Here is a 21,399-nt window from a genome sequence, read left to right on the forward strand (position 1 = left end):
AGATTCCTTGTTGGAGCTGTTGTCCAGGGAACTCTAGAGATGCAGCTTTGTCACCTGTGCTGGAGATGAAGTTTGTGGATAATGCAGCTACCCCAAAAGTCACCCAGGTACCTTTAAGTAGCCATAATAAACTCACTGATTCATCAGGCTAGACTTGTAGTAGATTTATTTCCTTTGTCTGATGCTGGTGTTCTTCTGAGGCAAATAGACATCTGTTCATGTCTCCCCAGAAAAATCACACAGTACAATCTGTGTAGATTAAAGGAATCAACAACACAAACTCTTGGGAAGATATGTGATGCTAGTGAGGTTGCAGGACAAGCAGCTAACATCTGATGGTCAGTCTCTTATACACCACCAAGGAACAGATGGGATCTGAAGTTTAAAAAGGTAATGCTATTTACACTAATACTCCTTAAAATGAAATCGATGTAAATCTAACAAAATATATACTGGGTCCATATGAGAACAACCACAAAACATTAATGAATAAAAGAAGCAAATTAAATGGAGATATATTGTATGCTCATGGCTGAAATGACTCAGCATTATCAAGATATTAGCTCTTCTAAAATTACTGTAGCTATAGACTCAATACAAGCCATATCTGATTTCCCAGGAAGCTATTTTGTAGCTATTAGCATCCTACAGTTTATGTGAGAGAGGCAAAGTAACTAGAGTAAGCGAAACAGTATCGAAGGAACAGAGCAACACTGAAGATGCCCAACCTCAAGACTCAACTGTAAAGCTACAGTGACCAGGTGAGTAAAGTATTAGTCAAAGAACAGGCAAAGAGAGCAAAGTTCAGAGCCCCAAGATAGACCCAGATGAGTATTGCAAACTGGTCAATAGCAAAGGAACAAAGTCAATAAAAATGAATCAATGGTAGCCTTTCTAACAGCAACTGAACTAAAACAACCAAACATTCACATGCAAAAAAAGAAAAAAAAAGACACAGACTATATCTGTCACAAAACTTAAATCATACAACTAAGTCTAAAATACAAGTGTGAAATACCCAGAAGAAAAGCTAGATGACCTTGGATTTGTTAATGACTTTTTTCATTTATTTATTTATTTATTTATTTATTTATTTATTTATTTATTTATTTCAGTATGTGCTATGTACACACATACACGCACGCATGCATGAACGCACGTATGCACACACGCACACACACCATGGCCAGCCATGTGGGTCTCTGAGTGTGAATGCAAGCTGTCAAGCTAGAAGCCAAGCACATTTACCCAATAAGCCATCTCACTGGCCTGCTTAAAGTGACACATGTCAGACATGACCTGCTGTGCTTTAGGTCTTAAATGTCACCTAAAGTCCAAGTGTTATATTCTTGTTCCTACGAAGTGTTCTTGGGAGTTTGTGGAGCTATGAACATGGGTGTGGGTCGTAATAAAAGATCTTCAGTTCACTAGGGGTATCCCCTTGAAAGAGAACTCTAGTTCCTTTCTCTTCCATGTCCCCTGGCTCACCACGAGGAATCAGATGAACAGCTTTCCTGGGCTGCCTACCCCCATTATAAAGTACTCCTCTCCCCAATCCCAAATGTAGCAGGGTTAAAAAAAAAGTGGGCTGAAACCTCTAAAATGGGCAGCCAAAATGAACTGTCTCCAAAAGTTGACATCTCAATTGTTGTCATAATGATAGGAAGCTGAGTAGCACGTGACTCATGAAAGACTCAAGAGGCTGAAATTAAGGCTCTGTTCTTCAGACAACATGGTTGAGAGAGTAAACAGGCAAACCACAAACTAAGATATTTTCCAAGCATCTTTATCCATACTAGACAAGGTAATACTCAGCAGTAGGAAAAGAACCAAATTAAAAAGTGGGTTCGGGGTCTGCATAGTTCAAATGGTTAAGAATGACTGTTGTCCTGATGGAAGACCTGAGTTGGCCTCCCAGCACCCACTACTGAGAACTCACAACTCCCAAGTCTAGAGGCTCTAACACTTTCTTCTGGCCTCTGAATACCCACATACACAGTACACACACACACACACACACACACACACACACACACACTTAAATAACAAAAATAAAAGGTGGACCCAAACATTAAGAGAATCCCCAGCAAAGGAGAATTACAGATGGCAAATGAACACGTGGAAGTCTGCTCTGTATTAGATGCTGTCTGGAAAATGCAAATCCCTACTATATACTTGCCACAGAAGACTACATGTGCCTGGAACTGCCATGAGTTGGAACCAACCAAGGCTTTTGGTCTTTGCTGGTGGGACTGTAAGGCAGCTCAACCACACTGGAAGACACATTGGCTACTTCTTAGAAAATAAAGTGTGCCATTACTAAGCAACCCAGCAATCACACTTCCTAGTACTTACCCAATGGAACTGAAAAAACAAAAACAAAAAAAAGTGAGTTTGGCCACACAAACACCTGCATGTAGATGTTTACAGTGGCTTTATTCATACTTGCCAGAATTTGAAGCAACCAAGGTAGCCATAAACAAGTCAATTGGTAAATAAATAATAACCTAGCCAGAGTGAAGAAACTTTTCACACTGAATTGAAATGGATTCTCTCAGGAAGATGGGCTCTTGGCCTGGTCACAAGTTGACTGAAGGAAACTGACCACAAGCTCTATCTAGACTCAGAGGCTCTCTTTTCCTCCGGAGCTCAACCTTCTAAAGTTCAATCGCCCAGAGCCTGCATGAGTCACGGGGCCCCTCCTTGCTCAGGACTCCATTATCGGGGTGCTGAACTTTCCCTAGATCTAGTACTCAGGATTTACCAAAGGAGTGGTTTCTGGAGCTGCCAGCCCTCTAAACCACTGTGTACAGTGCCTGCCAAGCATATTGTATTTGATGCAGAAGTCTACTAGAAACCTCAGTCTTGCATTGACATTGAGATTCGACACTTGGCTCCCATCCCCAACCATGGTGATGTCCAGGTCTGACTGCATTGAGCTGTTTGAGGAGGCAGGGTAAGGGATGAGTAGTTGGATAAAAAGACATCATGTCTTCTTTTTGGGGCCCCATAGTACCCCCTTTGAGCTTCAGGGACATTCTGAGGCCAACCCAGGGTCTCCAGTGAGGATAGAACCAACCCCAGCTAGACACCTACAGGAATTCACACACACACATACACACACACACACCCCACCCAGGGCAGCAGGCATCAGCTCCCACCCGCTCTTCTTGCTAACCAGCATGGACCCTGAGGCTGTCCTCCTACTGCCTTTACAGGATGAACTCAGTAGCCAGTTACCTAAGTTTTGCACTGGGACAGAAGCTGGTGGCAGCTTAAATCATAGGCCTCCTCACCATGGCGATCCTCTAGATATGAGTTCTGTGCTGAACTCACCCTCCCCTCCCCTTCCATGTAGAGATTCGATCACTGTGGTGTTTATCCTTGCCCTATTTCCCTTCTCCTTCATGCCCACCCTTCAGTTGTCACCCCCTATCCCAAATGCCCAGGGATTTGTACTCATTTACAAGTTGAATAAAATAAATTGTTAAAAAAATTTTTTAAAAAGAAATGAACTATCAAACCATGAAGAGATATGCTAAAGCAAAATAAGCACAGAGTAACCGCTGGATGGGCAACACAGGGTCGGAATCTGGATGATGATATTCGGGGGAAAAAAAAGCAGGATTATGGTGGTGGGGAAGAGACTAGTGGGTTCTGGGAGTTAAAGGAGAGAAAGATGAGTTGGTGGGTTGGAGAAGATGCTGTCTGTGAGATGCCATAATGATGAATCATCCACTTGTCCAAGCCCACAGGACACTGGCCACCAAGTGCTGACACTAATGTGACCTGTGGACTTCAGAAGTAAGTGAACCTACAGAGGCTCATAAGCCTGATGGGTGGTGGTGGTGGTGGTGGTGTGTGATCTCACTTGATCTTAGCCAAAAGGCCGAGAAGCAATGGTGTGTGATCTCTATACCTACCTCTAAAGTTTGCTGTGAAGGTAAAACTTCTCTCTCTCTCTCTCTTGCTCTCTCTCTCTCTCTCTCTCTCTCTCTCTCTCTCTTGCTCTCTCTCTCTCTCTCTCTCTCTCTCTCTCTCTCTCTCTCTCTCTCTCTCTCTCAGTTTTTGGTTTTACAAGACAAGGTCTCACTGTATATCCCTGGCTATCCTAGAACTCATTTTGTAGACCAGGTCAGGCTGGTCTTGAACTTAAAACTCTGCTTGCCTCTGCTCCCCTCCTCTCCTTTTCAAGTTATGACTGGTGGTTCTTTCATTACCAATGCTGTTTTGGGGATAAATAGACTTTCTTCTTTCCTAAACAGTCAATGTATTTGTCTGTTTGTTTGGGGCTGGAGAGATGTCTCAGTGGATAAAAGCACTTCTTGCCTACACAGCAGCTTACAACTATCCATAACTCCAGTTCCAGTGGATCCGATGTCCTCTTCTGACCTCCTAGGCACTAGGCACACACATGATGCATAGACATATATACAAGCAAAATACTCATAAAATAAATTAAATAAGTCTATTAAAAGTTAAGTAGTTCATTTAAAAGCTATATTTCTTAAATGCCTTTGTTGCTGAATCTCAAAAGCTTGGGTTCTTGATGTGTGGCCACCGCTAAGACTCTGGAGTAGTCATGTGCTATTTCTCCTGGCTAATACATACTACTGGAATAATTAGGTCATAGCATATTTTTTGAGATTTTATATATATATTTTATTTTATATGTATGAATGTTTGCCTGAATGTATGTCTGTGCAATATGTGCATGCAATTCCCATAGAGGCCAAAAGAGGATATAAGATTCCCCTGGGACTGGGGTTATGGAAGGTTGTGAGTGCTGGGAATTGAACCTGGGTCCTCTAGAAGAGCAGCAAGTGCTCTTAACCATATTTGTGACTATTGTGTAGGGTGTTGTTTCCCTAATTTGTTTCTCAGCCTGTTTATCCTTTGAGTAGAAGAAGGCCACTGATTTGTTTGAGTTAATTTTATATCCAGCTACTTTGCTGAAGTTGTTTGTCAGGTTTAGGAGTTCTCTGGTGGAATTTTTGGGGCCACTTAAGTATACTATCATAGCATCTGCAAATAGTGATATCTTGACTTATTCCTTTCGAATTTGTATCCCTTTGACTTCCTTTTGTTGTCTGATTGCTCTGGCTAGGACTTTGAGTACTATATTGAATATGTAGGGAGAGATTGGGCAGCCTTGTCTAGTCCCTGATTTTAGTGGGATTGCTTCAAGTTTCTCTCCATTTAATTTGATGTTGGCTACTGGTTTGCTGTATATTACTTTTACTACGTTTAGGTGTGGGCCTTGAATTCCTGATCTTTCCAAGACTTTTATCATGAAGGGTATTGGATTTTGTCAAGTGCTTTCTCAGCATCTAATGAAATGATCAAATGGCCGTCTTGCCAAAAGCAATCTACAGATTCAATGCAATTTCCATCAAAATTCCAACTCAATCCTTTATAGAGTTAGAAAGAGCAATTTGCAAATTCATCTAGAATAATAAAAAAAACCCATATCTTTATCTTTGAGTTTGTTTATATAGTGGATTACATATATTTCTGTATATTGAACCATCCCTGCATCCCTGGGATGAAGCCTACTTGATCATGATAGATGATTGTTTTGATGTGTTCTTGGATTTGGTTTGCAAGAATTTTATTGAGTATTTTTGCATCAATATTCATAAGGGAAATTGGTCTGAAGTTCTCTTTCTTTGTTAGGTCTTTGTGTGGTTTACGTATCAGAGTAGTTGTGGCTTCATAGAACAAATTGCATACTGTTCCTTCTGTTTCTATTTTGTGGAATAGTTTGAAGAGTATTGGTATTAAGTCTTCTTTGAAGATCTAATAGAGCTCTGCACTAAACCATCTGGTTCTGAGCTAGAACACTCATCCATTGCTGGTGGGACTGCAAGCTGGTACGACTACTCTGGAAATCAGTTTGGGGGTTCCTCAGAAAACTGGACATAGTACTACCTAAGGACCTAACCATACCATTCTACTATATTCATAGTAGCCTTATTTATAATAGCCAGAAGCTGGAAAGAACCAAGATGTCCCTCAACAGAGGAATGGATACAGAAAATGTGGTAAATTTACACAATGGAGTACTACTCAGTGATTAAAAACAATGAATTTATGAAATTCCTAGGCAGATGGATGGAATTAGAAAATATCATTCTGAATGAGGTAACCCAATCGCAAAGAACACACATGGTATGCACTTGCTGATAAGTGGATATTAGCCCAGAAGCTCAGAATACCCAAGATTCATAGGCCACATGAAGCTCAAGAAGGAAGACAAAAGTGTGGATTCTTTGGTCCTTCTTAGAAGGGGGAACAAAATACCCATGGGAGGAGATTAGAGACAAAATGTGGATCAGAGACTGAAGGAATGACCATCCAGAGACTGTCTCACCTGGGGATCCATCCCATATACAGTTACCAAGCCCAGATACTATTGTGGATACCAACAGGTGCTTGCTGATAGGAGCCTGATATAGCTGTCTCCTGAGAGGCTCTCTACCAGTGTCTGATAAATACAGAGGTGGATGCTCTCAACCAACCATGGACTGAACACAGGGTGCCCATTGCAGGAGCTAGAGAAAGGACTGAAGGAGCTGAAGGGGTTTGCAGCCCCATAGGAGGAACAACAATATGAACCAACCAGTACCCCAGAGCTCCCAGGGACTAAACCACCGACCAAAGAGTACACATGGAGGGACCCATGGCTCCAGCCACATATGTAGCAGAGGATGGCCTTGTTGGACATCAATAGGAGGAGAGAGGTCCTTCGTCCTGTGAAGGCTCGATGCCCCAGTATAGGGGAATGCCAGGACAGGGAAGTGGGAGTGTGTGGGTTGGTGAGCAGGGGGAGGGGTGATGGCATAAGGGGCTTTTGGAGGGGAAACTAGGAAAAGGCATAACACTTGAAATGTAAATAAAGAAAATATCTAATAAAAAAAATTTTTTAAAAAAAGAAAGTTTCCTAGTAACATCAGAAACATGAGAAAGTTTCCTTAAAATAGTAGGCTAACCAGGTAACTGTTACTTAGGCCTCAGCATCTTTCCTAGGCCCTAACAACACAGACATAAACATAGATTCTGTTTTGCACTAGCCAACCAACCACTCCTGCGTCTGTGGCCTGCCCTGGGGTATGGTTGATACACCCAGTGTTGCTCCACTGAGTGAGAATTGATTTTCTTTTCCCCATCAGGTATCAATTGCAAATCTTGGTTAGGGATAGAACTGTGTCTTGGTTAGTAGTGGGACTACTCAGTGCTGGGATTATGTCTGGCTTGAACCGTATAGGTCTTGTTTGTGTTCTTATTGTCTCTTCTGTGAGTTCATGTGTGTGTGTCAGTTCTGCTGTGTCTGGAAGATGCTGTCTCTGTGAGTTCATCGGCTCTTTTGTTTGTTTGTTTGCTTTTTTGAGACAGGGTTTCTCTGTATAGCCCTGGCTGTCCTGGAACTCACTTTGTAGACCAGGCTGGCCTTGAACTCAGAAAGCTGCCTGCCTCTGCCTCCCGAGTGCTGGGATTAAAGGCATGTGCCACCACGCCCTGCTCGTGTGTGTGTGTGTGTGTGTGTGTGTGTGTGTGTGTGTGTGTGTGTATGTGTGTCTCAGTTCTGCTGTGTCTGGAAAATGCTGTTTCCCTGAGTCATCTACCACCTCTGGCTCTTCCAGTCTTTCTGAATCCTCTCCTCATAGATCCCGAGCCTTGAGGAGGGGGCTCAATAAGGGCATCCCATTCAGGGCTGAATGCTCCAAAGTCTCTCACTCTCACTACCTTATCCAGTTGTGGGTCTCTGTGTTAGTTCCCATGTACTACAAGAGGAAGCCTCTCTGGTGATGGCTGGGCCCGGCAGGTACTGATCTATACAGTAGAGCAGAATGTCATTAGGAGTCATTTTATTGCTATGTTCCTTTAGCAGGATAACAGTTGTAGGTTTTCCCCATAGGCCAATGAACTATTTAGTCTTAGCCACATTAGCAGCACAAACTAAGGGTTCCACCTCACAGAGTAGACCTTAAATTCAATCAAAAAGTGGTTGGTTAATCCCATAGCATTTGTGCCATTATTACACCAGTGTATAAAGTCAGGTCTCGGTTACAGGTTGCAGGATTTGTTAGCCAGGTGAAATTAATGGTTATTTTCTCCTCCAGTAGCATGCCCTGCTACCATGAGTATTCCAGTACCAAAAATGTTAGTCATCACGAAGCTTCTAGTTAATTAATTTAAGCGCTATGTTTTCTAAAGGCCTTTGTTGCTGTGTTTTCATATAGATTGCTGTTTCCTCACTTAAGAATTGGCTTCTGCCAGGAAAGGTATACATACCTTTACTCTCAGCCCTTGGAAGGCAGAGGAAAGCAAATTGAGTTTGAGGGAGACAAATTGAGTCTGAGGCCAGCCTGGTCTATTTAGTGAGTAAGCTCTGGGCCAACCAGAGTTTTGGGGGAAAGTGGGTGAGGGAGGTTCTTGACATAAGGAAAGCTAACTGGGCTCTATCCACCCTTGTGGGGCCTGGAGTATGAACAAGACATATATGTGTATGGCAGAAGTACATTCCTGTTTTCAAGCCAAGTGTTTAGGTTGAGGACTTGAGAGGAGGTAGAGCCGCTAGCCCTTCCCCACCAGTTTGTCCCTAAAGGTATCTGATACTCTCTGGAGTGGGATGAAGACAAATGTAGGAAGATAGCCCAACTTTATTTTTCTTAGCAAGTGAAATATGAAGTTAGGCCAGGAGCTTCCAAGTGTGGGTAATGAGAAGCCCAAAATCTTAAGGAAAAGCAAAAGAACAACCTCGGAAAACAAGCTGGAGCCTGGATACATCGAGCAACACTGCCCCTAGAAAGCGAAAAAGACACTCAAAGGGAAGATTCCCAGCTGCCATTGCTGGAGAAACATGGTGGATGTGGGAGCAGCAGCTACAGAATGCAGGATACACCAGACGGTGATGGAGAACTTTGCCTTGGCTGAGTATGGGTCTCTGGGTGCTGGGGAGCAGGCCAGAGTTCCCCAGGAGGAGAAAGATGAAAGAAGCATTTGGGAAAATTAAAGTTAGGTGGGTTGTAAGACTTTTTGTTTGTTTGTTTTGTTCTTTGTTTTTCCAGATAGGGTTTCTCGGTGCAAAAGTCCTGGCTGTGCTGGAAATCACTTCATAGACCACGCTAGGTTCAAACACACAGAGATTCTTCCTGTTTCTGCCTCCTGTGGGCTGGGATTAAAGGAGTGCACCACCATGCCAGCTCAAAGGCTGTGAGACTTTTGAAATTAGGATTACAGGTTTGTTTGTTTGTTTGTTTGTTTTTTCCTGACTGAAAAAAAAATGGAATTAAGAACAAGAGGAAGAAGAAAAAGTTAGAATCCTGAAAGCTTTGGGATATAAGAGAAAGAATCCTTTCTCCAAGCCCGACCCATCTTAGCATCCCAAATAGCTAAGACCATATCCTGAGAAAACCCATGCAGTTAAGGATTCATTAGACAAGAGCTGCCTCCAGCTCCTTTGTAAGGATGATGCTCCTGTTCCTGAGGGTAGACTCCTCGAGATTTACCACTTCCCAGGGACCCCATCTCATTATACCAGGGCGTCTCGGCTTCAGCCTATGGGTTTGGAAGGATGAAAATATTCTGACTACAGCAGTGGCTACTTGCTTGATCTCTGTAAGGCTGGATTTTTCTGAAATGCAAAGTGGATATAATGGTAATACTGATGCCGACCTCAAAGGATCACGGTAAGACAATTACCGGTCCCACACTCAGCCATCAGTGAACAGCAGCAGGCTGGGACCACCAGGTGGGTCTCCCTGACACTTACCCAATGTTCTTGTCTCCTAAAGTCAAACCAACTGCTAGTTCCTAGACTTGGACCTAGGTTGGCCATCAGGGCCTCTCTGTGCAGGCAACAGAAAGTGTTGATGCTGTCTAAATACTTGGTTTTATTCTGAGGTGATGGGCATGACTTGTGGGACAGTCAACCCAGAGAGGACACATCCCAGTGGAAAGGAGAGGAGTCCCAGTTGACTTCTGGGGACTGTTTTCGTTTTCTCAGAAAACTTCTCAGGTTAAACATGGTCATGAACAAGGATGCTGAGAAGTGGGGTGGGCCCTTCAGCTTTCGCTGGGAGCATCTTACTCTCTTTCTGTTCTGTTGCATAAAATCTGAGCTCCAGATCCTCTGAGACCTTGCAAGGTTATGTTTTAAGCAGGACTTTTAATCAAGTTGTTAGGAGTGTGAGGACACAGAACATCTGCCTGGAGGAGACAGACAGACAGACATGCGTGTGCTCACACACAAGCATACACATACTTGGTCTTTTCTCCCAGCAATGCAGATTCAAAGATCTGCAGGGCTTCTTTTTTTTCCCCTGGTGCCATTTCTCCATCTCAAGTGTGCTCTCCTCATTTACAACACCTTCGAAATGAACGAATGAGGCCTGATGAATAGTTAAAGGCGTGATTAGAAGTAGGTACCTGGTTTTGTTTCTCTCCTAAACTGGTTGATTTATGCCTTGTTGTGATTTTTTTTAAGGACACAAAACTACTAATTTATGTGTGAAAAGGACATTGAATTAATCCTGAAGATCCCAGCAGCCTTTAAAGATCCGAATCATATGTCGGGCTCGTTTAAAACTTGCATTGGAAATTAAGGCGGAAGAAAGCCCTTTAATTTGAAAAGTGCGTGCATGGTGTCTGTCCCAGGGATGTCTGTGGGGTCATTATTCAGAAAGGTTAAGAAGGGACTTTATTTTTTTATATTCACTATGTATTTCCCAGTTACAGCTCACCATGGTGCATTTCAACTTATAAAGGGAAGGAGATAAAAAAAAAAAAAGGGGGGGGGGGAGGGGAGCTCTTTCTTCACTTCCCACTTAATTTCCTCGCCTCCACGCCAGTCTCAGCTTAATGAATGTAATTGCTACCTTTGATGAAAATACTATTATCAAGATCACACATTACATTGGAAAACAGTTTTTCTTTAAACACAGCTACTGCAGTCTCTAATTATGCATGTAACAAGTGTCTCCTGAACAAAAGATCATGTTGTGTACAATTGCTAGGAATTGGAGCAGGGCGAATTTGAACAAAGGACAGATTAGATTTGCTCCCTGCTCCACAAAGCCCATCCCTCTGATTAATTTCCTGCAAAACCTAAAACAATTCTCTTAAAAGGCACTCACCCCCTCTCTCCAGAATGATCCATATGCCATTTGGGTCTTTCTATAGGATGATAATGGCCCCAGATTTGAACCCACATTAGAAAATAAGAAAGGGCTTTTATGAACTTCCTCTTTCATATGCAAATGAGCGCAAGCTCTTGAGGGATAATGAGCCCCCCACCTACCCAAAAGTGACTTTTTCAGTGGCCATAAAAGAGCTCACTGGTAGGGGAAGGTCTACGTTGAGCATATTCAACCCAATTATTTTATTAGTTTTAAGAAATGAAACATCTTTACAAAAATACTCTGTGCCTGGTGAGACTGACGACAGCTTTGGCAAAGCAGCCTTTGAAAGGAGGCACCTTCTTGACTCATGAGCAGCATCCTTAAGGTTTTAGAGGACACTGGGTTTTAACTGTTCCTGCGCTGGATGAACAAAGGAGCAGACCAAGCAAGTTCTTCCTGGTCTCTAGTTTATCCTTATCAACTGTGGAAGCCGGACAATACCCAGTGTTGTTTCCTTGTGTTTCCCACATCCAGAAGAAAAAGCCAAGTTAGTGTCTGTTTAGGCCTGGCTAAGGAGTGTCTTCCTCTGAAGGCCAAGGTCAAGGTCTGGCCCCCAGGTGGTGGATCCAGTCTCTGAGCAGAAACTGGATCCTGAGGGCTCTGACCTGAGAGATGGATGTTCTTACTGGGATGTGGGATCTGGTTGGAGGGAGTGCATTGCTGAGGGCGTGCCTGACTTCTTCTTTGTCTGGGTCTCAGCCCAGTGTGCCCTCCCACCAGGATTCCTAGCCTGACCTTAGGCTCAGAGACCAGGAGCTAAGTGACTAAAGACTAATCTCGCCCAGACAATGAGCAAAAATGAAGCCTGCCTACTTTTAAGTTGTTTCTTTCTGGTATTTGCCACGGTGACAGAAAGCTAAGACTTTGTCTAGCAGTGTCTGTCTTAAGTATGAGGTACTCCAGGCAGTCAGCCTGGGAGCACATCTCTACTCACAATGGTGCACCCTGGAATAGATAGTCCTGTGTCTTCACTTCTTCAACGTTAAAATGAGAAAAACAAAAACAAAAACAAAAACAAAAACAAAAACAGAGTAGTAAGACAAAGTAGGAGAGAGAGAGAGAGAGAGAGAGAGAGAGAGAGAGAGAGAGAGAGAGAGAGAGAGAGACTTGTAAAATGTACACAGAGCCTGGCAGTGCTTATCCCAAGTTGTACTGATGCTTTATAAGGGTGGCTTTCCAAAGTGCCACCTTCCACCACCTTGACTCCTGGGGAGAGAGCCCAGGGCAGTGTTCTCTCCCTCTGTCTATCCAGGAAGGAGAAGTTCGGTGGAACTCAGCTTAAGGAGGTCCCCAAGAATCTAGAGGTTTACTTAGCAGTGTGTGACTGTGCTGCACAGGGCTGCTTCTCTTTCTGGGCTTGTGTCTTCTGTCAGGTTGTCTCTAGGACCTGGCCCAGGAGAACCCAACAGGAGCCATGGAGAAGAAAGCAGTCGCCCCTGACCCCTGCTTCCTAACAAAGGGAAGAGGACCAGACACTTAAAAAGAAGTTTGGTCCTGCTTCTCATTACAACTCATTAATGTGTCCTTCAGATGTTTTCCTTAGGGCAGTGAAAGTCATTACAATGCCATCCAGCTACATAGTATCTATGTAAGCTTCAACCACATAAACCTACACCCCCCCCCCACCAGACTCTCCCTGCCTCTCTTGTCATCACATTGCCATCGGGCTACATAGTATCTATGTAAGCGTCATTCATATAAACCTACCCCCCACCCCCACCCCTGCCAGACTCTCCCAGCCTTTCTTGCTCAGCCCATCTCATATAGCATCCTTATTTTCTGTCTCACTAATTGTCAGATGCAATTGCAAAGCCTGTGTATGCTGAGTATAAACTGTATCTCCAAACTGTATACCCTGCAGGATGTCACACGGTCGTTAACGGGATTCGGGAAGACCACAGGAATTTTGCAAAAACACTTAGCAGATGAGAAAATGACCATTCTTCAGTCTAAAGGAGAAAAGAATGGGCGGGTGTAATACTGAGGACACTCAAAGTGGGATGATCTGAGTGCTGTGAACTAAGTTTGGGACACTGCATGATTTGCCTGGATAATTTTATCAAAATGATACTCTCTAAGACCATGCTGTGAAAATCGGCCATGAAGATCGACCTACAGAGTAAGCTATCATGCAATTTGGTTGCTGAAAATCCTGTATATCCAAGACACATTTGCTTCATTCCTAGTTTAGCCTGTGTTACTAGATGAATCTGTAGCCTTAACTCAACAATTAGATAAATGTATTTTCCTACTTAAGTTAAACTTAAGTTTTGAGATAAATTCTTTCTCATTTCTTGGCTGTTCTCATACTTCCTGGGAAAGAGGTCCCTGATTAAGGGTATCTGCATACAGGGAGGGTATTCCCAGCAGGATCTTTCTAAGATGATAAGGATCTGGGGTAACCCAGGTGATACCTTCAGATCCTGGGTGTCCTGGGTATTATATGTTCTCATATAAAAGGCTATAGAGCTACATTAGTCTGGATAGTGTGAATAGAACACACGCAGACATGAACACACACAGACACAGAGAGAGAGAGACAGAGACAGAGAGAGAAGGAGGGAGAAGGAGGGAGGGAGGGAGGGAGGTGTGCAGGTAGGAGTAGTCAGTCAGGTCTACATTTATCTTACTAGGAAGGACTTACCCATCTCCCATAAATTAGACACCTGGATCTTAGGACTTATGGACACAAGAGAAAGAGCTATAACACCCAAAGCATCGGGCTGAAGGTATGGAATGAGATGAACAGAAAGAAAGTTGAGGAGATGGACCTGAAACAGCCTCTTGCACATCACAGAATCAGAAGATCAAGCGCTATGAGTGCAAGCCTTGTTCTCTTCTGTATCACTCATGTGACCTGTCACCCTCGGCCCATGAGTAATGACAGAAAGCCACATGGGGCTCAGCAAAGACCCCAGAAGTGGTCAGCCTGCACTGTAGCAATTCTATTCTCATTTCCTCCCGCTCACAGGCCAGCAGCTCTTTCAGAGCAGCAGGGTTGGGGATGTGAGGACAGGCCCAAGGGCACAGGAGCCAGGGCAGGATGACATGCAGGTGGGCTCTTGGCAGCCCTCCTGAGACAGCCCATACATCCATCTCTTGTCCCATCCCTCATGCTGCCTGCCACCCTGGACCAATTGCTCTAAGGACTCCTAACCAGGAGATGGCATTAAAGACACGTGAACTTGGAGGCAGCATCTCTGAGTGTTGATGGCAGCGCAAATGGCCAGCCATTTCCTGGTCCACTGAGTACACAGGGAATTAGCATACAGCTGGTGGGGGCTGCTCCATCTGTCTTCTAGACTCCTCATTGCCAGTAGCAAGGTGGAATCTATACCTAACCTTTGAGTCCATGAAGGACAATGTCCCAAATGTCCCTGAGACGATACAGTCATGCGGGTGGCCACAGAACCACACTCTGGGGCTCCCTGAGAAGGCCCAGTAGGCTCCATCTTCAGTGAGGGGTGTTAGAGTTTCCCGTGCTTAGGGAGCAGGCAGACTCTTGGGGAGCCAGGAAAATAACGACCCTTGACCTTCTGTAGGTTCTAAGGGCTATTTATGAATATCCCAAGCCTGGTGCTGCTTTCTCTGGTCTTGTCAGCAAAACAGGTGTCAGTCTAGCAGCCTCTCAAGGTGGCCTCTGAGCCCCAATTCCAGGTCTGCCTTCCTAGGAAGCCTTTTCCTACCCTAGCCTCCTCTTCCTCCTTAGCCCAGAGGACCAGTCAGTACTCTTCCTTTACCCTCCTTGATCAGCCCCAATCCCCAGTGTTTGTTTTCTTTTAATCTGGGCAACTTTTCTCTGCAGGAGCAATGGGCTCTGGCTTCCTTCTTGTTCCTATTGCCATCCTAGTTTCAGGCTGGTTTAGATGGCAAAACTCCTAGGATAAAGAAAGGGGACCAAGGCTGAGAAGAAGCAAGATATTCCTACTATCTATCAAAGGATGCCTTCTACAATCAGTTGGCTTCAGGAGCCTAAGCCTCTGCACTACAAGGTAGGAGTGTTTGGGGAAGGCTCACCCTGAGTTCTTTGGAGCTTATGACCTGGGCAAGATTGTGGTCACTTACCACAACAGGCAGACATTGTTGATGCATGTGGTGAGCCAGGACGTGCAGAGTTCCCCCAACCACAGCTACTGTTTGAATGTGAGATGTCCTTCACAGGTTCACATCTGAACACTTGGTCATCAGGTGGTAGCACTGTTCTAGGAGGTTGGAGAACATTTGGGAGGTAAGATCTGGCTAGAGGAAGTGGATCACTGGGGCCGGGGCTTGTGGTTTGTGCCAGCTGTGTTTGCTTCTAGCTTCCTGTCTGCTTGAGTGTGAGGAGGCAAGGTGTCCACTAGGTGGAGCTGCTGGCCATCATGTCTCCTCGCCCTGACGGTATCCCTTAAACTGTGAGCCCAAATAACTTTTCCTGTATTTTCTGTCAGATATTTGGTACAGTAACAAGTTACTGATGCAACCACTTTGCTGGATCCACCCACATTGGAGGACTGGAGTGAGAAGATTGAATGGGGAGGGAGATGGAAAAGAGGGATAAGAGAGGGGCGTGGGGAGAGATGGTCAAAGAGACCCTGTGGAAAACCCCAAACATCTCAGGTATTGCCCAGGCTATTGGTTGTTCTCCATAAACTGAAAGATAGTAAGGCCTGACTGCTGAAGTCAACACTTACACATCTCATTGAACACAGTCAAGCTGGTGCCTAATTAGAGAGTTAATCACTAGTAATTTTATGGTACTGAAAAGTACTCTGTACACTACCAGAGAATAACGATGAACATCAACCCAGCTAAAAACCCTCCAGTCTACAATGGTGGCTTGCCCACAAGATATGCTGGTGCCATATTGGTACAAATCTTGTGAGAATAACCAACCACTCTGTCATTGAATTTAAGAGCCAGTCCATGAAATGGAACCCATGCCTGACACTGCTTGGGTGACCAAGAACCTGAGTCTAGATAGTCCATGGGCCTAAGGAAAGACTGTTATTCTGCTAACGGAGGATAGCAGTAAGATGACTCCTAATAACATTCTGCTATATCCGTAGCAGAATCAGTACCCGGCCCAGTCCTCTTGCGGTAGATAGGAACTAACACAGAGACCCTTAGCTGGACAATGTGCAGAAAGTGAGAGAAAGTGAGATTCTGGAACACTCAGTGCTCAATGACATGCCTTCATCAAAACTCTCAAGGATCCATGATGAAGAGGATGCAGAAAGATCATAAAGGTCTGAGGGGATGGATGACTTCCAGGAAACAGTGCCCTCCGGACAAAACAAGATTGATACACGTATGAGCTACAGAAACTGGGGCAGGTGCACAGGGCTGAACAGGTGGAAGCCTGATAGGGTACTGCACTAAGAGAGAGGTAGACACGAGCTCTTACCCCCTAATCAAGATGCTGACTGCAACTGACACATGCTTACAAAGGAAAAATCAGTTTCACCAGTGGAACCTCACTGGGTGGGCCCCATGCCCATGCCCAGCAGTAAATGGCCAACACAAAACTAACTCAAAGACATTGTTGTAGTTTTTTTTTTTTTTTTTTTTGCGTCATATTGCTTTGGTTGGGCTTGTATATTATGGTTTCTGATTTTATGTTTTGTCGATTTCGTCTTGTGTATGTATGAGAGTTTCTTTTGTTCCTCCCACCTCCCATCTCCCGTTTTTTGTTTGTTTGTTTGTTTGTTTGTTTACCTATTTGCTTTCTAAAGAGAGAGAAAGGAAGGGTGTGGAGTTGTATGAGTGTGTGAAAGGATCTGAGAGAAGTTGGGGGAGGGGAAAACATGATCAGAACATTTTGTACAAAATTCTTTAATGAAAAATATTTTTAAAGAGTTTGAAGTTAGCCAGGGTAAAAAACTAGGCCCTATGTTTTTTTAAGTGTTAGTTTTGACAAATGTCAGCTTTACAGAGTTTTGTTTTCTCTATCTACGGACTGATTGATGTTCAGATAAGAACAAGGGATCATTATTTTGTTAGTGTGGCAGGTATTGTAGAGATGTTTGGTTTTTGTTTTTGTTTTGTTTTTGTTTGTTTCTATTTAAAAGGCCTTTCTGAGCCAGTGAGATGGCTCGGCAGGTAAAGGTGCTTGCCATCCAAGCCTGATGACACGAGTTCAGTCCTTGGAACCCATAGTGGAAGGAGAGAGCTGTCTCTTGAAAGGGATCCCTAACCTCCGCAAGCAGGCCGTGGTGTGTGAATGGTAAATAACCAAAATACTGTCAATGAAAGCATGAAGCCCTTCTGAAGTTTGCAAGTTGGTCAGATGTTCAGGGTTTGCTCAGCATTCTATCTGTGTATCTAACAAAATTTGGAAGCCCTAAATAGGGGTACAGATTATTGTTCTCTGTGTGTTTGGCACACAGCGAGCCTGCTATGAAGAGCTGTTGAAGGTTAGAACTGGGCTTGGGAGGGAAATACTCTGGTTCACCGACTGACTGATGGATAAATAAGCTGTGGTACGTCCATGCAGTGGTACATTTGCTTGCTATAAAAAAAAAAAAAAAAAAAAAAAAAGCATGGATTCATGCTACAAGGAGGGTGTGATGCTAAGCCAAAGAAGTCAACCCCAAGGATCCACACAGTTTTTTTTTTTCCATTTCAAATCTACAGGCACAGAAAGGCTGTTGGCAGTTATCTGGGGGCTGGATGAGAGACTGGGAGACAAGGGGAGAGATTGCTAGTGAGTATGGGGCTTCCCGCTGGCAGTTGATTGATTGGTAGTGCTCAGATAAAACTCAATGCAAAAAACATTCTGAAACTTACAGAGGAGAAAGTGGGGGAAAGCCTCGAAGATATGGGCACAGGGGGAAAATTGCTGAACAGAACAGCAATGGCTTGTGCTGTAAGATCGAGAATTGACAAATGGGACCTCATAAAATTGCAAAGCTTCTGTAAGGCAAAAGACACCATCAATAAGACAAAAAGACCTCCAACAGATTGGGAAAGGATCTTTACCAATCCTAAATCAGGTAGGGGACTAATATCCAATATGTATAAAGAACTCAAGAAGCTGAATTCCAGGAAATCAAATAACCCTATTAAAAATGGGGTACAGAGCTAAACAAAGAATTCTCAACTGAGGAATACCAAATGGCTGAGAAGCACCTGAAAAAAATGTTCAACATCCTTAATCATCAGGGAAATGCAAATCAAAACAACCCTGAGATTCCACCTCACACCAGTCAGAATGGCTAAGATCAAAAATTCAGGTGACAGCAGATGCTATCAAGGATGTGGAGAAAGAGGAACACTCCTCCATTGTTGGTGGGATTGCAAGCTGATACAACCACTCTGGAAATCAGTCTGGCAGTTCCTCAGAAAATTGGACATGGTACCACTGGAAGATCCAGCAGTTCCTCTCATGGGCATGCACCCAGAAGATGTTCCAACTTGTAAAAAAAACACATGCTCCACTATGTTCATAGAAGCCTTATTTATAATAGCCAGAAGCTGGAAAGAACCCAGATGTCTCTCAACAGAGGAATGGATACAGAAAATGTGGTACATTTACACAATGGAGTACTACTCAGCTATTAAAAACAATAAATTCATGAAATTCTTAGGCAAATGAATGCATCTGGAGGATATCATCCTGAGTGAGGTAACCCAATGACAGAAGAACACACATGATATGCACTCACTGATAAGCGGATATTAACCCACAAACTTAGAATATCCAAGATACAATTTGCAAAACATATGAAACTTTAGAAGAAGGAAGACCAAAGTGTGGATACTTCGTTCCTTCTTAGAATGGGGAACAAAATACCCATGGAAGGAGTTACAGAGCCAAAGTTCAGAGCTAAGACAGTAGAAAGGACCATCCAGAGACAGCCCCATCCGGGGATTCATCCCATATATAACCACCAAGCCCAGACACTATTGCATATGCCAGAAAGATTTTGCTTTCAGGACCCTGACATAGCTGTCTCTTGTGAGTCTATGCCAATGCCTGGCAAATACAGAAGTGGATGCTCACAGTCATCTATTGGATGGAACACAGGGCCCCTAAAGAAGGAGCTAGAGAAAATACCCAAGGAGCTAAAGGGGTCGGCAACCCTTTAGGAGGAACAACGATATGAACTAACCAGTATCCTCCAGAGCTGTGTCTCTAGTTGCATATGTAGCAGAGGATAGCCTAGTCAGCCATCAATGGGAGGAGAGGCCCCTGGTCTTGCGAAGATCATATGCCCCAATACAGGGGAATGCGAAGGCCAGGAAGCAGGAGTGAGTGGATTGGGGAGCAGGGCGGGAGGGGGGAAGTATAGGGGGCTTTGGGTATAGCATTTGAAATGTAAATGAAGAAAATATCTAATAAAAAATTCTAAAATCAACCTTGGGACTTGGCTGTGCATATCTACAAACACAATAAAACCGTAGAGTAAGGTGTGGTGGCATGGCACACTCCTTTAAACCCAGCACTCAGGAGGCAGAGGCAGGCAGATCTATGTGAGTTCAAGGCCAGCTTGGTCTACATGAGCAGTTCTCAACTTGTGGTTCTCAACCTCTTTGGGAATTGAACAACTCTTTCCCAGGGGTCACCTAAGACCATTGGAAAACACAGATATTTACATTACGATTTGCAACACTGGCAAAATAACTCTTACGAAGTAGCAGTGAAAATAATTTTATGGCTATGGGGTCACCAAAACATGAGGAACTGTATTAAAGGGTTGCAGCACTGGGAAGGTTTAGAACCAGTGCCTATATAGTAACTTCCAGGCCAGCCTGGGCTACATGGTGGAACCCCTGTCTCAAAAACTGTGGAGTTGGGGAGAAGCTGGGGAAATGGCTCAGAGGTTAAAAAGCATTTGCTGCTTTTGCATAGGATCTGAGCTCATAATTATCATTAATTCCAGTTCAAGGGAAATCTGACCTCCCCCTTCTGAACACTGAGCATATACATATACACAGGCTAAACACGTACACATAAATAAAATAAATCTAAAACTGAGGCTTTAGTACACTGACTTGTGTTGACTGATTGGTAGTGCTCAGATAAAACTCAGAACCTTCTGCATGGAGGCAAGCGCTCCACTTCGGAGCTACATCCCCAGGAGCTGTTCTGGTCTAGAAGAGACACATCGACAATGCGCTGACATAGGCCTCCTCACCTGGTGTTTCTCCCCAGGAAGCTCTCTCAGCTATAGTCAGCTTTGCAGAGTCCCAACATGAATAGGTAGCTCAGGAACAGATTCCTGCTGCACCCTGTAGGATGAGGAGGCGGGAAAGAACCCAGCCTGCTCCTGGCCAAGTCACAAATGGCTGTTAATGGTTCTGCACTTACATACATCGATTGTTCACCTCCCTCTGCTCCCAGCACCCGATCTATGAGTGAGCAAAAAGGAAAAAAGGGTTCAGCTTTAAACTCTTATCACTAAAGCGAGTCTCCCTCTGCATTAAAAAACTACCCAGCCCCGGTGGCAGCAACGGGCTCTGCTCTTGGGGGCATAAATTTGTGTGTGTAGAAAAAAGACTTATTGGCGAATTTAGCAGTATTTTTCGTTGAACTGGCAGTTGCAAACATTACACCAGTATTTATTTGATTCTTAAAGAGTACAAAACCATGGACCACAAATAAAGGAGATGGAGTAATAGTTTGTGGCTGGGCCACTAGCTTTAAACTTGAAATGAAGTGTCCAGTTTTGAGTTACTGTGTCCAACCACCATTTGTACAGTTTGAAAAGTGAAGGCACTTTTCCAGGCTGTCAGTGCGACCGTAGCTCATTCGTGTGAATGATATCACAAAGGAGCAGTTGCTCTGCCCGGAGCACCTCACTCATGACCAGAATATATTAAATGTATTAATCTGGGCCTCGCGGCGTAATTTAGGAAGGCCCTTTATTTGACACATTCCTGTACCATCCCTGCTTTATGGCTGGCTCCAGCAGGTAACAATGTCTCAAAAGTCCAGCTCCTGAATGAAGTTAAAATCACATGTCACCCCATAGCATATGCAGCTGGCTGGCTTATTTTGCTATCAAAATTACCACCCTGCAACAACATGAGACGTTTAACAGGGACAGGTGTGATTTACCTCCCAGGCTCCAGACCGGGTGGTGAGGGTGGTGAGGAGGGACTTCAGTGTCGCAGTGACCACATGGCTCAGGGTGCTTCTGCTCTCTGCTCTGCTTTTAATGTCCAAACTGTGCAATCGGACTCGAGGATGAAAGTGAGTGCAATTTGAGATAGCCTGCGCTAAATAACTGCT

At 44.0% G+C, this 21,399-nt stretch overlaps 1 long non-coding RNA gene and 1 pseudogene across 1 annotated transcript; both read left to right on the top strand.

Annotated features, from left to right (window-relative positions):
- Positions 2,687–3,309, top strand: Gm18600 (predicted gene, 18600; annotated as a pseudogene).
- Positions 7,522–18,012, top strand: Gm39099. Its single transcript, XR_001778297.1, has 3 exons — positions 7,522–10,635; positions 13,045–13,302; positions 14,989–18,012. It is a non-coding gene; the product is annotated as a predicted gene, 39099 (long non-coding RNA).
- Positions 18,013–21,399: the final 3,387 nt, after the last annotated feature.

Source organism: Mus musculus, chromosome 7 (assembly GCF_000001635.26).
Source record: "Mus musculus strain C57BL/6J chromosome 7, GRCm38.p6 C57BL/6J".
NCBI classification, from domain to species: domain Eukaryota; kingdom Metazoa; phylum Chordata; class Mammalia; order Rodentia; family Muridae; genus Mus; species Mus musculus.